At 48.5% G+C, this 14,404-nt stretch overlaps 1 pseudogene; it reads right to left on the reverse strand.

Moving 5' to 3' along the window:
* Nucleotides 1–11,871: 11,871 nt before the first annotated feature.
* Nucleotides 11,872–12,191, reverse strand: LOC147672007 (microtubule-associated protein 1 light chain 3 gamma pseudogene; annotated as a pseudogene).
* Nucleotides 12,192–14,404: the final 2,213 nt, after the last annotated feature.

The following is a 14,404-nucleotide window of genomic DNA, read 5'->3' on the forward strand; positions in this document are numbered from 1 at the left end:
GAGTGTCACAAAATGCATTGTGGGACTACAAATCAGACCCAATTGCAGCCCCCTCCATTGGGTGTGAAGGGTGCAAGGCAGAGTGCGAGAAGGATGCAAGGCAGAGGGCGAGAAGGGTGCAAGGCAGAAGGGAGAAGGGAGCAAGGGGGAGAAGGGTGCAAGGCAGAGAAGGGTACAAGGCAAAGGGGGTATGGGTTCAAAGTGGATAAGGGTGTAAGGCGGAGGGGAAGAAGCGTGCAAGGCAGTGGGGAGAAATGTGTAAGGCAGTTGGGAGAAGGGTGCAAGGGGGATGGTGATGAAGTAAAAAATGTGCCCACCCCTAGAAACATTTCTGTGGACGCCCATGCCCAATTGCCCTCATCCCATATGACCCAGGTACACACCCATGCACCATGCTCAATGCACAGGGAGTGGGAAAGTACTGACAAGATAGCTGACAATGGGCCCTGGTGTAGGCAGCAAAAGTTCCTCCTGTGACCAGTGCAAACACAAACACCAGGAACACAAGGTCAGATATCTTGGACAGGAACTCACAACGACTGTCATGGCAGCATGCTCCATGGAGGGACAGCTACACCACGAGGGAGGCCAAGTGCCAACTCAGACTCCAACTACCAGCACGGCCTGTCAAACACACTCCCTTACGCAAACATACCCTCCTGGGACAGGCAATTGAGTGCCCCACTGTCACAATGGACATGTAACACAATGAAACCAATACAGATCTGTTGAAGCATCCAAGCAAAAAATGCACGGCGCAGATTCACAAGCCCCTTGCGCCTCTTTCACGCCGCTGTTGCATTACCATTGTGACGCAGCGGTGGAACAAAAGTGGCAGCATGGTGCTGGGTATGTACAAGGTGACGCATCTGGGAGATATGTCACGTTCTAAAGCCCTGTGCCACAAGTAGGGGGGGATGGGCGTTCCGGCACAGGAACGCCTCCCAAAAGTGGTTGAGTGAAAACACAAGATTTCACTCAGTCACTTTTAAGCCCATGCTGCGTCAAAACCATGCGCATGCTTGAAGCAGGCGTAAGGATTGACGCAGCATTGTGCAGATAGGGCCCCACAGAGCATTGATGGTGCTGCATTGTGCGGGCGAACAACAACTCCAGCAATGCGCCACTTCTACGGCACAGATGCGTGATGCAGCTGTGCCATTTTTCACCCATGGTGCTCCGCATTGTAAATGTGTTGCACTCCATGCTGGCAGAGCTGTGGTGCACAATGACTGGTGAATTCCTGATGATATGCAGGGATGTGCCAGTTACTGTAAATATGCCCCCACATGTCAATGACTCTGGAGCACATATCCATCTGACCCCACAACATACCCATCCACAAGTGAACATTGAGGCCAATCCACAGCATAGACAACTACCAGGTGGAACAGTGCCAACTACAATGTGTATGAAAAATGGATGTAGCATTAAATGGCATTAATATTGTCTGTCTCTCACACCCACAGGGCAACTTGCAGAATCTACCCCCAACAATGGGGAAGATGATTCATAGTCCCAGGCTCCGCAGGACCCTGATCCCACCGGCAGCGACGCCTCTCACCACTCCACAGATGACCACGACCAACCTGGCACCTTCTGGTGGCCAAACCCGTGCAGCACCTGGATCAGGAACATCTGCGCCAACCACCACCACCATTCCTGCCACATCCCAGCAGACATCTAGGAGCCCTGCCCACAGTAAACAACTGAGCCAGTCTGACAATGAGGGACAAGGTTCGCCGGGTACCCAGGAGGTGGCAGACAATACCACCACTGCCATCCCTCAGGGGTCCCGTCGATCCGATGTGCCCTCAACGGCAGGCCAGGCTCGTGTGGGCAGGGGTGGTGGGAGTGGCACCAGGTGGAGGCGAGAACCTGACCAGCCAGCTGTAGGGCCCAGTATGTCTGAACTATGTAACATCATGGAGGCATACTGGCAGGACACCAGGGAGATCAGCCAGGTAGTGGGGACCCTCACAGAGATCAAAAACCTGCATGCTGAGCAACACGCCAGTCAACAAGAACACCAAGGACGGATCGAGACAAGACTGGCTGAGCTCCTGGCAGTGCAAAGGGACATCAGCCATTTACTCTGTCGGATAGCAAGGAAGGTGGGTCTACCACGGAAAAGACAGTGAGAGGCAGCAGGCCATGCCCATCTCCCAGGTCACCTGGTCTGGCACCTGGACTTTGTGTCCAACAGCATCACCTCATTGACTGTCCTACTCTGCCACATGGACTTGCTGGTTGCAGTATGAACAATGATGCCAATCACTGTGGTCTGGACTCTGGTGACTCCAACTGCAAGGCATCACATCTCCCTCTGTGAACTTTGGATTCTCTGGATTATTGTACAGCACCTATCACTTACTCACGAATCACGCAACTGACAGATAAATAAACAAAATAATCAAAAGGAAAATTGATGTTGCAGTCATTTAGCATGAGCCAACAACATACGTATGGGGATATGTCAAAGTATGCCTGAGTGTGGAACAAACTCAAGCCATCCATACACTGGGATCTGAGTCCAGTCAAGGACACACATTTGTCACAATGTATCATCAAATACATACATGGAGCGTAAAACTCACCCGCAATGGTTTCAGGCTGCTGAGAGGGGGGGGGGGGGGGGGTTATTTGCCATACTGCTCCGACAGACAGGTTTGAAAGAGTATCATGAAGGTGTAGAGGTCATGGGTCATGTGGAGGTGCCCGGGGAGGGAGTCCCAGGTCTGTTTGGCAAGGTGGGAGAACTATCTCCTGCATGCAGTTGTTCTGTGGATGTGATAAATGGTGGCCAGGGCAAGGTTGGCTGGATGGAGTTGAGGCAATGGGGTGTTGGATGAGAGACAAACAAGGTCGTTTTTGGGTCTGGGGCCATTGTACGTATCTCAGGTGGACGGTGATGTGGCTGTGGCAGGGGATGTTGAGAATGAGGTGTGCGGATGCACCCTGGATGTGTACAAGTCCTTCGGTAGTTTGGCTGTTGTTCCTGCGTAGAGGGCGTTGCCGTAGTTGACCCGGCTGGTGTTGTGGACCTGGGTGACTGTCTGTCTTGCCTTGGAGTGGATCTATCTGAGGATCATTTGCAGCATGCGGAGGGTGTTGCAGCATGAGGTAGAGATGGTGTTGAGTTGCATAGTTATTGTGAGCGAGGAGTCTACGATGAACACCAGCTTGCGTGCGCGGCCACTGGGTGCTGGTGCACTGCCCAGGCCGGTGAGACACAAGGAGTTGTCCCAGCCGTAAGGGGACAATCCTCAGATCATGGCCTTAGTCTTGTCCAAGTTCAGCCTAAGGTGGCTGATGTTTATCCATTTGTCAACGGACCTCATGCCTTCTTGAAGGTTGGATCTGGGAGTGGCTGGGTCTTTGGTGAGGGTGAGGAGCAGATGGGTGTCAATGGCATAGGACATCATGATGAGATTGTGTGTGCGTATGTGATGGTGGAGAGGGGGGTCATGGAGACATTGAAGATTGTCACACTGAGAGATGAGCCCTGGGGCATGGGCCAGATGACCCCAGTGTACTATGTGCTGAAGGGGGGAGGCAGACTCCCTGGCCCTTGCTGGTGAGGTACTTGGCAATTTAATCCTAGGCCCTCCTCTGGATCCCAGTGTTGGAGATGTGTGATCTGACAGTGTGGTAGCACATGGTGTAGAATGCCGTTGAGAGTTTGAGGGGGGTGAGGGTGGTGGTATCACCATTGTTGAGCAGGGTCCAAGATGTCATTGGTGGTGGCCATGAGGGCGGTTGCAGTGGTGTGATTAGTGTGGAAGATGGACCAGGGCGGGTTGCCTGGAGGTGTTTGCTTGGAGGGAGTTGGTCAGTTGCTCGTTGAATGTCTTCTTGATGACATTTGCTGTGTAGGGAAGCAAGGTGATGTTCCATGAGATCCTGCAGTACTGCCGCTGGTTGTTTAAGAAGGGCCTGGGTCTCTGCATGCCTCCAGCTCCCATGGAATGTGGCTTACTCAAAGGAGACATTCATGACATGCCAGAGGTGGGCTTCAAGGATGGGGTATGCTGTGATTGAGATATTGTGTGTGAAGGGTCCTGATGGAGAGCCGGAGTGGATGGTGTACATGAGCCGGGTGGTGTCTTTGCTGCTGACGGGAAACCAGAACCTGAGAGGGGGGGGGGGTATGTCCCGCGGATAGTAGCGCTGTCTTCCTCTGTGTGGCGAGGCTGTCATGTATGTTATGGTATGTTATGTCTTCTTTTATAGTGCTCGAATCACCGTGAGGCGTCTCGGTGCTTGCTTTGGGAACCCGTCCTGGCTTTTTTCCCCTGTGAGATAACCCGTACTTGGCATCCCCAAGGTGAAAGCCAGGCATCCCGCCGCAGGGGGCTGTAGTGGAGATTACGCAAGCTAATGCCCGGAGTTGCAGAGTGTGAACCCATGATTCGAGTAGGCACCGAAGCGAGAATTATCGAGTCCGTGGACATTTGGGCTCAAGACCCTGCCGCGTCGGGAATTGAACCCTGGTCCCGGGTCTGACCTCTGCTTCAGGGTCTGCCTCCTCTAACCAGTGAGCCACACTTCTCCACTCATGTCCATGAGCTTGCAGTGGTAGAATGTTGTGAGGGATTGGCTTGGCCTTGCAAGGGTGGGATGTCTTTTGGATGGAGAGCTGGGGTTAGCTAGTTCACTCACGATGCTGATGAGCTCCTTGATGTCCTGTGTGTTGGTGCTTAGGCCTTACCTGAAGGATGTCCTCTTGTCCGTGCTGATGATATGGTGATGTCTGTGTGTGGCGGTTTTCAGGGCTGAAAGGTAACTGATGGTTGTTTGTGTCACAAGGTTTGCACAAGGGTCCGGCTAGATCTGTATGAGTCCAGTAGGTCTGCCTTGTCCCAGGTGGCTTAACTGTCATTGTGCTTCACAGGAAAGTCCGCCAATGTGGCAAGAGTGTTGGATCAGTCGCTGATCCAGTGTGTGAGGTTGCAGGGTGTGGCGGTGGTGTTGGTTGGAGTGTCCTGGGCGAGGGTGCCACACAGCTCGTCTATGGTGATTTAGATCAAGCATTTTTGGGGATCTGCAGTGGAGTGTGGGGCAGTGGGTTGCTTGTCGGAGAACTGGATGCAAATGTTGATGTACCAATGAAGGATGGTGGTGTGGTTGTCCTCCAGCCAGAAATTGGTGTCCCCCAGCCACATGAAGGCTGTGGAGGTGAGGGCCTGCGTGCTGATGTAGTTGTTGATGGCTCAGCGGAATTGTGGGTGTAGGCCTGGAGATCTGTAGATGAGTATTAGTTTGAGGGTGGTCAGGGGGTTGGTGTGAAACCTGAAGTGCAGGTGCAAGACAATGCTGAGTGTGTCTGTAATGAAGGCGATGTGTCGGGGCTGTTGTGTTGAGGAGGTAACAGAGTCTAATGGCATGCTGGTGAACAGAGCGGGTGTGGAGTAGGAGGGACATGACCTGTTTGTACGGACATGGTCTGGTAGGCGGGGCAGCGCAATGTAGGCAGTAGGTGTTGCACACCCAGCATTCGTAGCTGTTGTGTGAGCGCACTTAGGGGTTGCCTGATAGCAGGTGGTTGATTGTCCGGTGTTCATTGCTTGGAGGGTGGCTGGAGCATAAGTCTGTTGTGTTACGTGGGTCATGTAAGGACCAGAGGGTCTTGGACAGGGCGCGTTGCAGGTGCTGATGGTCCTGCCTTTGGTACAGCGTTGGCGCAACAGGGGCACAGACAAGCTGTTCCTGCATTAAGAATGGATGGAGGGAGGGAGGAGCATCTGGGAGGCATGTGGGTTGCAGAATCAGGGCACTCGGTGGGGCGGTGCCGCAGGAGAGGCAGCAGCAGGAATGCGTGGACACCTGACAGCAGAAAAGGTGAGAAACCCGGCAAAAACTAGCACACAAAGACAATGAGGTTAGAAAGGCACAGAGTAACAGGTGTAAGGAAAGGAAGGAGTGTCTGGTTACTCATGGGTCACTCAAAGAAAATGGATGAACAATCACCAAAAATGACGGGCACAGGATCAGGCTCCAAAATGCAAAGCTGCGCCCAGGACACACAGCGTCAGCAGGTGTTGCCTGCCTGTTGTGGGTAGCAACCTGCACAAATACATACACAACCAACTACTTCATGCACAATCAGGAGGCCGAACGTCCTCTCAATCACTCACCTGGTCTGCCCGTGTGCATTATTGTACCGCTGATCTGCAGCTGTTCTTTGGTTGCGGAGAGGTGTCATTAGCCATAGCTTGTTGGGATATCCCGAGTCCCCTACATAGATACATCATGTAAATAAGTGGTTCAGGAGATGCCGTAAGAGCAAAAGATACTGAAACACACAGGACAAACAGAGTTTACCCACCAACAAGACATGCCCGCTCGTTGCGCAGCTGCAGCATCATTTGTGGCACCCTGCTACGCCTCATGATGAATGCATCGTGTGCCGATCCCGGAAAACGTGCACAAACGTGGGAAATCAGCATGTTAGCAAGACACACCACAAGGGCATTTATTGAATGGTAATGATGAATGGTAATGCAGTAAGCCTGCTCCTGTGCCTGTGGTGGCACCAACATGTGCCCCATTAATGGACCCAATGCCATGTGGCATCCCTCCCAGGGCATAGAAATCACCCTTGACATCTGTCAACTCTTCAGGAGTAGGAAATTTGATAAATTCATCAATTTTCTCCAAGATGGCTGCCAAAACATTACGCAGGACACCGCTGAACATCGTCTGTGACATCCCACCAACATCAGCTATGGTTAATTGAAACGTACCGTTAGCAAAAAAATGTAGGGCTGCCATCACCTTTATCTTGGGGGTCAGCGCAGTAGGATACCTGTGTTGCGGTTGGAGATGTGGTGCCAGTTTGTTCGTCAACTCCTCAATCAACTGTTGAGTGAATCTGTAACGTCGGATGCAGGCACGCTCCCTCATGGTAGCAAAGTCCGGGAATGGCCTTGGTACAGACGATGCCCTGCAGGACATATTTGGGAATAATGAAGATTGACAGTCAGTCAACATCATTGGCAATGTACATAGCACATGCAAAACTGCTACTAGACATCAGTTCACTATGGAGTCTGGCATGTGCAATACATCCAGGGCACAAATGCCAGCTTGCTGACACTCCTACGAAAAGCCAGATACACCTATTGATTGACAAATCAACATGGCATGCCTTGAAATGAGCTGCTGGGCTGGTCTGAGTGTACAGCCCGAGATATCACCGGAGTGACACACGTCACCATACCTGCAGTGGAAGGATGTCATCCCATCCAGACAGCTGACTGCAAGGCACATGCACATGGCACATGGAATGTCAAATGTACATATCAAACACATTGCGATTAAGGTGTACACGGGACAACAAAACAACAGAGCCATTGACACGACGCAGACATGTATGCCTGGGGAAATATGATGTATGATGCACACTGACCCAACAGCCATGGGAATTCACATGTGGCATGGTGTGCGTAGATGTGAAACTATTCCCATCTCAACACAGACCCATGTTAGATGCACCAACAGCAGATGCATTTTACGGAACACAAACAGCAAGCTCAATATAACACATGACACACACCTGACATATTCACATATCGTCATGCTGAGCGTGACACATCAGTTGACAAAGTGCCCCAGTCCCTGGCATCAGGAGACAGGTGCCGGTAGTGATGACTGTGCCATTCCAGTGTTGCTGTGCATGACAAAATCGAACTAATGATATATATGTGACAAGTGTCAAGGTGATGTGTGCCACATAGTGCCCCATCACCCATGACATGTGTCCACAGGTTATCACACATCGATTGTGCAACAAGATTAGATGCCCTGTGCTATTTCACTGGCTGCCACACCTAGGGCCTGCACATGAAAGTATGCAATGACTAGTACTTGATAGACATCCTTGTGCGAACCGTACCCTTACATCCCTGCTGTGTGTGCGCCTCATATCACTATTGTAATGGTGTGGGAAACGCACCATACCCCTGCACCGTACCCCTGCATTCTCATCAACGTGTGAAACGCAGCATACCCCTGCATTCGCATCAGCGTGTGAAACGCACCATACCACTGCATTCGCATCAGCGTGTGAAACGCACCGTACCCCTGCATTCGCATCAGCGTGTAAAACACAGCATACCCCTGCATTCGCATCAGCGTGTGAAATGCACCATACACCTGCACTGTACCCCTGCATTTGCATCAGCGTGTGAAACACACCGTAGCCCTGCATTCACATCAGTGTGTGAAACGTACCCTACCCCTGCACCGTACCCCTGCATTCGCATCAGCGTGTGAAACGCACCCTACCCCTGCATTCGCATCAGCGTGTGAAATGCACCGTACCCCTACTTTCCGGGCGTGTGTGCGCAACGTATCACTATTGTAAAGGTGCAGTACGCGAGTGCACCATACCCCTACTTTCCGGGCGTGTATGCCCATCGTTTTACTATTGTAATGGTGCCATACGCGAGCGCGTGAAATGCACCGTACACGTGTGTGGATCTCAAAATTACTTAGGGGACACATAGGGGACGGGTAGTAAGCCCTTAATGCATACTGGGTGTCATAGATACTGAGTTTTGAGTAGCTATGTGTCCAACAGGTGTCCTGCAAAAGTCAGTTGGCCCAAAAAATACAATGTTGCAAAATGATTGTTGTGCTGAAGCTCAAATTTTAAACGATGAAAATGCGTGTCAGAGCCGTACGTTTAAAGGGATTGGAGGAAATGTACAATGCAAACAAATCTGACCTATCACTCGGTACTCCTCGAACGGAATGTCCCTCAGCAGCACCGATTTAAGGCAGCATGAGAGGGTTGTTTTTAGGGAAGAAGAGAATGATTTTAGTTTTTTTTGGGTTGAGTTTGAAATGATTAAGGTGGAACCAGAATTGGACTTTAGTGACGGTTTTATTAAGGCAGAGGTCTTCAAACTATTTTGGTCTGAGCCCCCCTTTAGCAAAATTTTGGGAAGTTGGGCCCCCACCAAACCTCTAGGGCAAGGATTTGGGGAGTGGGGAGGGATGATCACAGGAGTCAGTGATCATGAGACTATTTCAGGGGTGATTTTCCGTAGCCTGTAATCCACACTAAATGTAGCCTCAAACAAGAACACAATTGACCACAAACACTACTCCCCATAATTGGGGTGCTGTGGGCCCCAATGCACTCCACCTGCTGCACTACTGATGGATGTAGCCCTGAGAAACAAGCTATTTCCTCTTCTTTCATTTCTTCCGCACCATGTCTGACCATCACTTCAATCTCAAACCAGGTCCAGTCTGTCTGAAAGAAAGTCAGCTACTGCATGCTTCCCCAGTTGTTTTGCACCAATTACACCATCTGCCCTAATGCTAGCAAGGAAATTGAGCCCTCATGCCCAAATTCTATTGTTTAAAACATTCATAATTGTGATACAGTAGGCCCCTTGACAAAAGTGTCACTGTACTTGCTTTATTAATATTAGCTGCTGCCTTGCTGTTGCCTCTGCCCTTTAACAACATGGGATCCCATCCCACACCAACCATCTCCCTCCCATCATCCCTCCTCACCCTCTCGTCTCTCTGATGCCCAAATCAAGGTGTTGCCTCTGTTTAATTTCCCCCCTCCCTTGGATCATTGCTCCAAGGCTCAAAGAAACACTGGCACAGGAAGTGTGCCCCAGACCTCTTAAGCAGCTGCAACATCAAAGATGCCTACAGCTCTGCAAAGCAGGCTGTCTACTCTGCCCACTCAACTGGGCAATTACTTATAGGTCAGATGCCCAAAGCAGGCTTTCTGCAAAAAATAACCACACGAATAGCAAATGTAACCCCCCTTCCATCCGCTGCTTGAGCCCTGTTCCTTTCAGAACAATGGTGTCGAGGGCCCTAATGCTATCAAGGAAAATGCATCCTATGTTCTTTTTCACAGAAAGACTGCCATAACTGAGAGCTAGTCCCCACTCACAGTGTGTGGAGGGGGAGGGCTCACATGCTGCAAAACAGATAGAGAACTAAAGGAACATGCCTTCTCACCAAGGTACCCACTATCTGAAAGAAATGCAAATGTGTGGAATGGTTGGAACCAGTGTAGGCTTTAATTAATAAAGTCAAATACTTATTCTTTCTGAGGGGATATATATGTGTCCATTAAAAGGAGTGCACCCTTTTAATGGGCATATATAAAATATTTACATTAGATATAGTCTGGATTCTTATCACTAACATTTATATTTTAAAGCACTTGTTGTTATCTTAAACAGTATTTTGCTGCAGTCTGTTTTATACAGTGTAATACAGTTTTAAAAACAATGACAGTCACAGTGCTTTCTGTCACAGACTGGGATCTTGTAACACTATAAACAAGCTACTATTCCTCATTGCACCAATCAGGATTTAATTCTGTGACTCAGTCGTCACACACAAAGACATCTGCTATGATCACATTAGCTAACTGAGGTTTCATAAGGTAAAAGAGTATATTTCCTTTTGGTTAGTATAACTTGCATTCATTTTTCAACTGAGGTGTGTGTGTGTCTTTATTAGAAATATAATTACATCTTCAAAAATAGAGCATACATTAGATATTGCATTTTGCAAAAATGTAACTTCGTCTTGCAGATAGTAAGTCGTAGTTTCTATGACAAACTAGATGTCTCTCAGGTGCTTACTGAACATTTGGGAACCCACCGACCTGTCCCGTTATGAGCAGCTTTGGGTCACGGCGGGGATAATGGTGGCAAAACGGGACATAGCGCAACGCTGGGGGGCAGCGGATCTCCCAACTAAATCCCAATGGTGCCTTAACATGGATCGTGTGATGTTGACCGAACGGGCAGTCTACTCCAACCGAGCCTGCCCGGTGAAATGGAATAAAATATGGCTGAAGTGGAACGAATATAGAGGGGACATTTGTGAGCCCTTGCGGGAGGAGGACCTGGAAGATTCTGAGGACGAGGGTGAAGGAGGGTAACTTAGACGGGTTGCAGGAGTGAGATGGCGACCCTACTTGTGGTGGGAGGCAGCTTGTGGGCACCTTCACTGTGGATCTGTGAGGGGGGAGGGCGGTTCTTGGGACCCGGAGACACGCAGGTACTGACCGGGGACCCCGAATCTTCATGTTCCCGAGGGACGATTGTAATCTATGTTGCACTGATTCATACCAGACCAAATGACCATTCCTACTTGTTAGTGTTTTGTGTTTGTTGTTTTCCAAAAAATGAAAAAAAAAAAAACCATCAAAACCTCAATTCCTGCATTAAACATTTGATCAACATGCACTTTTACTGCTCCAGTATGTTTTGTCACGACCTTAATGTCTTTCTAACCTCGCTACTTGTTTTACTGGAAACACGCTATGCACTGATCCTTGATAGCGGCCGGCCCGCAAGGTTGTAGGCGTTCCGCTGTGTACTATGCAAAGTGCAATAAAGGTTTTGGAAAAAAAAAAAAAAAAACCAGATGTCTCTAACTGTATAAGTCCTTTTAGAATGGTCACTGTGGTGCAGTAATTGTGTGCAGGACAAGTGACCATCATGTCTGTCAGTGCCCCAACAAGCATGCTAGATGACAAATGCCATTCATTTACCACTCTCCTGCCTGCAATCTCCCCACTTGAAAACAAAACTGAAACATTGAACGCACTTTATCCTCACCAGCTCCAAAATACAAAAATGCAGCAGTATGTCCTGTGAGGTTGTACTCGTGCAAAGTTTATTTTTCACAAAAAAGAAAAATTCTTGTTTGTTTAGCCTCCCAACAAGTCGTTCTTAAAGACTTTATTCAAAGTCCTTTGCAGTAGCAGCTTCAAAAGCATACATGCATTTTCGTTTGATATCAACTATTCACAATCCTCAAAGGTGCACAATGGCTATAAAAAAGCATTTCCTCTGGATAAAACCTGCTTTAATGTTAAGCAGTCCGTATTAGTGCGTAGCAGTCTGTCTGTTTCTGCTAGTTATTGGTCAGATTGCAGACAAACATCTCCTGTGATGCATGGGTCATGTATAAGAAGCCATCTTCATCCTTATGATCCCAATACACTTCTGTCATTGTGACAGACATGAACTGTAAGGTCTTGTTATTCACCATAAAGAAAACAGTCTTTCAATGACCACTGGTAGTTTGGATGGAAACTCACTGTTTATATAACCCACCTCACCTAACCGAGTTGCTAAGCACTTCCACAGTTTAAACAGGATTGGGTTTTAGTTTCATTGCAGACCTTCCATTCCCTGTCAGCTTTATGTTGTTGCCTGCTGACCTCTACACCTAATGGACAGTTAATTGATGATTTGTCCTCGAATGGTGTGCGTGTTTTTTATAAGCAGTTATTCCAAGGTGAACAGAAAACAACGGAATGCAATCTTTTTTCTTCTCTTTAGCCTGCTCTTTGACCCCAACTTCACACTCGCTGGCCTCCCCAGGGCCACTTAGTAGTACAGGTGTTTCTCTTTTTGTGGCATTTAACTGCTGCATGTAAATGAAGACAGCATTGAAGGGCGTCTTTCGCGCTTCCAGGCTATCTACATTTACATTTATTTGCAGACCTATTTGCGCCCCCCTGGCAACACATCCACGCCCCCCAGGGGGGCGCGCCCCACAGTTTGAAGACTGCTGTATTAAGGTGTATGATGTCAGCGTGGGTTTTGATCTTATAGAAGAGCTGGATATCATCGGCATAAAGGTGGTAGTTGATTCCAGCTTGTTTTAGAATGAGGTGAGGGGTTTCATGAAGAGGTTAAGGAGAAAGGGTGAGAGAATAGGTCCCTGCGGGACTCCTAGGGATAACAGAGTGGGGTTATATAGACAGTGTTGAATTTTAATTTGCTGGATCCGATGATGAAGATAGGAGACAAACCATTTGTGGGTAGTACCATTGAGGCCAAAACGATCTTTGAGCACATTAAGTGGGGCAAAGTGGTTAACAGTGTCAAAAGCTGCGGAGATATCAAGGAGGATAAGTAGATATGTCTCACCATTATCAAGGGAGTGGTGGATGTTGTCAACAATGTTTAGTATGGCAGCTTCAGTGCTGCAGCCTTTTCTGAAGCCTGATTGCAAGGAGTCCAGAAGGTTGAATTTTTCGATGTGTTTGTCTAATTGTCGCAATACATATTTTTCAAGGGCTTTAGAAAGAAGGGGGAGGTTAGTGATGGGGTGGAGATAGTTTAAGTCATTAGGATCAGCATTAGTGTTTTTAATAATGGGGGAGATTTGACCAAGTTGAAAGGAGCTAGGGACATTTCCAGTAGCAAGGGAGGTGTTGATGATTATGGTCCAGGATGGGGCAATGTGATGCTTTAGGTCTTGGACAAGGTTAGAAGGGAGGGGGTCTTTGGTATGGGAGGATGATTTTAGTTGAGCAATGATGCTGTAGACTTCACGCTCAGTTACAGGGAGGACATTTTGCAAGGCGGCATTGTTTTTGGATTGTAAGTTTTGGTGGTTCGGTACGAGAGGAGTTGTGGTGGGAATGTGTAGGGGGTAGTTAATGGTGGTAATAGGAGAAGGAATGTGTGAGGAGGGGTTAGGGTAAGGTGAGGAAGCAGTGAGTATGAGGGGAGACCAGGGGGTGACAGGAGTGTGGTGTGTGATTCAGAGGTGATGTCAGGAGTAAGTAGGGGCTTGGTACGGATGTGCATTGAGAGGAAGGATTGATCTATTTTGGTGATTTTTTTCAGAGAGGAAGAGGGCAATTTCTTCACAGCTAGAGGTTGAGGCCGTTGCGATTAGGCGGAGATGAGGAGGTTTGGTGACGGATAATGTTGAACAGTTCTATAGGTCTGTTTTTGGCCCGATCAAGTTGTGTACAGATAAAGTATGTCTTTCGTGAATTTTTTTGTGTATCTAGCTGATCTGAGGAGTGTCAGGTTTGAGTGGGAGGGATGCTGTCTCCAGGTTCTTTCCATCAGTGTTAATGAGCTTCTCTCGTTGTTAAGTTCTAGCCTAAACCATCATATGGAAGGGATGGTTCTTAGAGTTTTAAGTTGAGCAGGGGCCAATTGGTCTAGGACATCAGTGACAGCTTTATTAACTTGATAAGTAAACTCATTGTGAGAGAGGAGTGAGGATCAGTTGAGCTTGGAGTGTGGACTCAAGCACATCAGGAGGGATACATTTTAGATTTCTGGTCCATTTCACAGGTTTAATTTGTTTTGTGGGGAGGGAAGGGGCGTGATTGTAATGGAGAACAATATGAGGTGGTGATTGGACCATTCAATGGGGATGATGTTGGGAAGGAAGGGGAAGTCATTGTTGGTAATGGTGGAATCCAGGATGGCTCCTTTGGTGTGGGTGGGGGAGTGACATATTTGTTTGAGGTCATTAATCTCGAGAAGGTTGGTGAAGAGGGTGGTAGTGGGATCATTGGTGTCATTCAAGTGGAGGTTGAGGTCTCCAAGGAAGAGATTTTTTGAGTTGGATATTGAGGATTGTGTCATCA

Source organism: Lissotriton vulgaris, unplaced genomic scaffold (assembly GCF_964263255.1).
Source record: "Lissotriton vulgaris unplaced genomic scaffold, aLisVul1.2 SCAFFOLD_1139, whole genome shotgun sequence".
NCBI lineage: Eukaryota > Metazoa > Chordata > Amphibia > Caudata > Salamandridae > Lissotriton > Lissotriton vulgaris.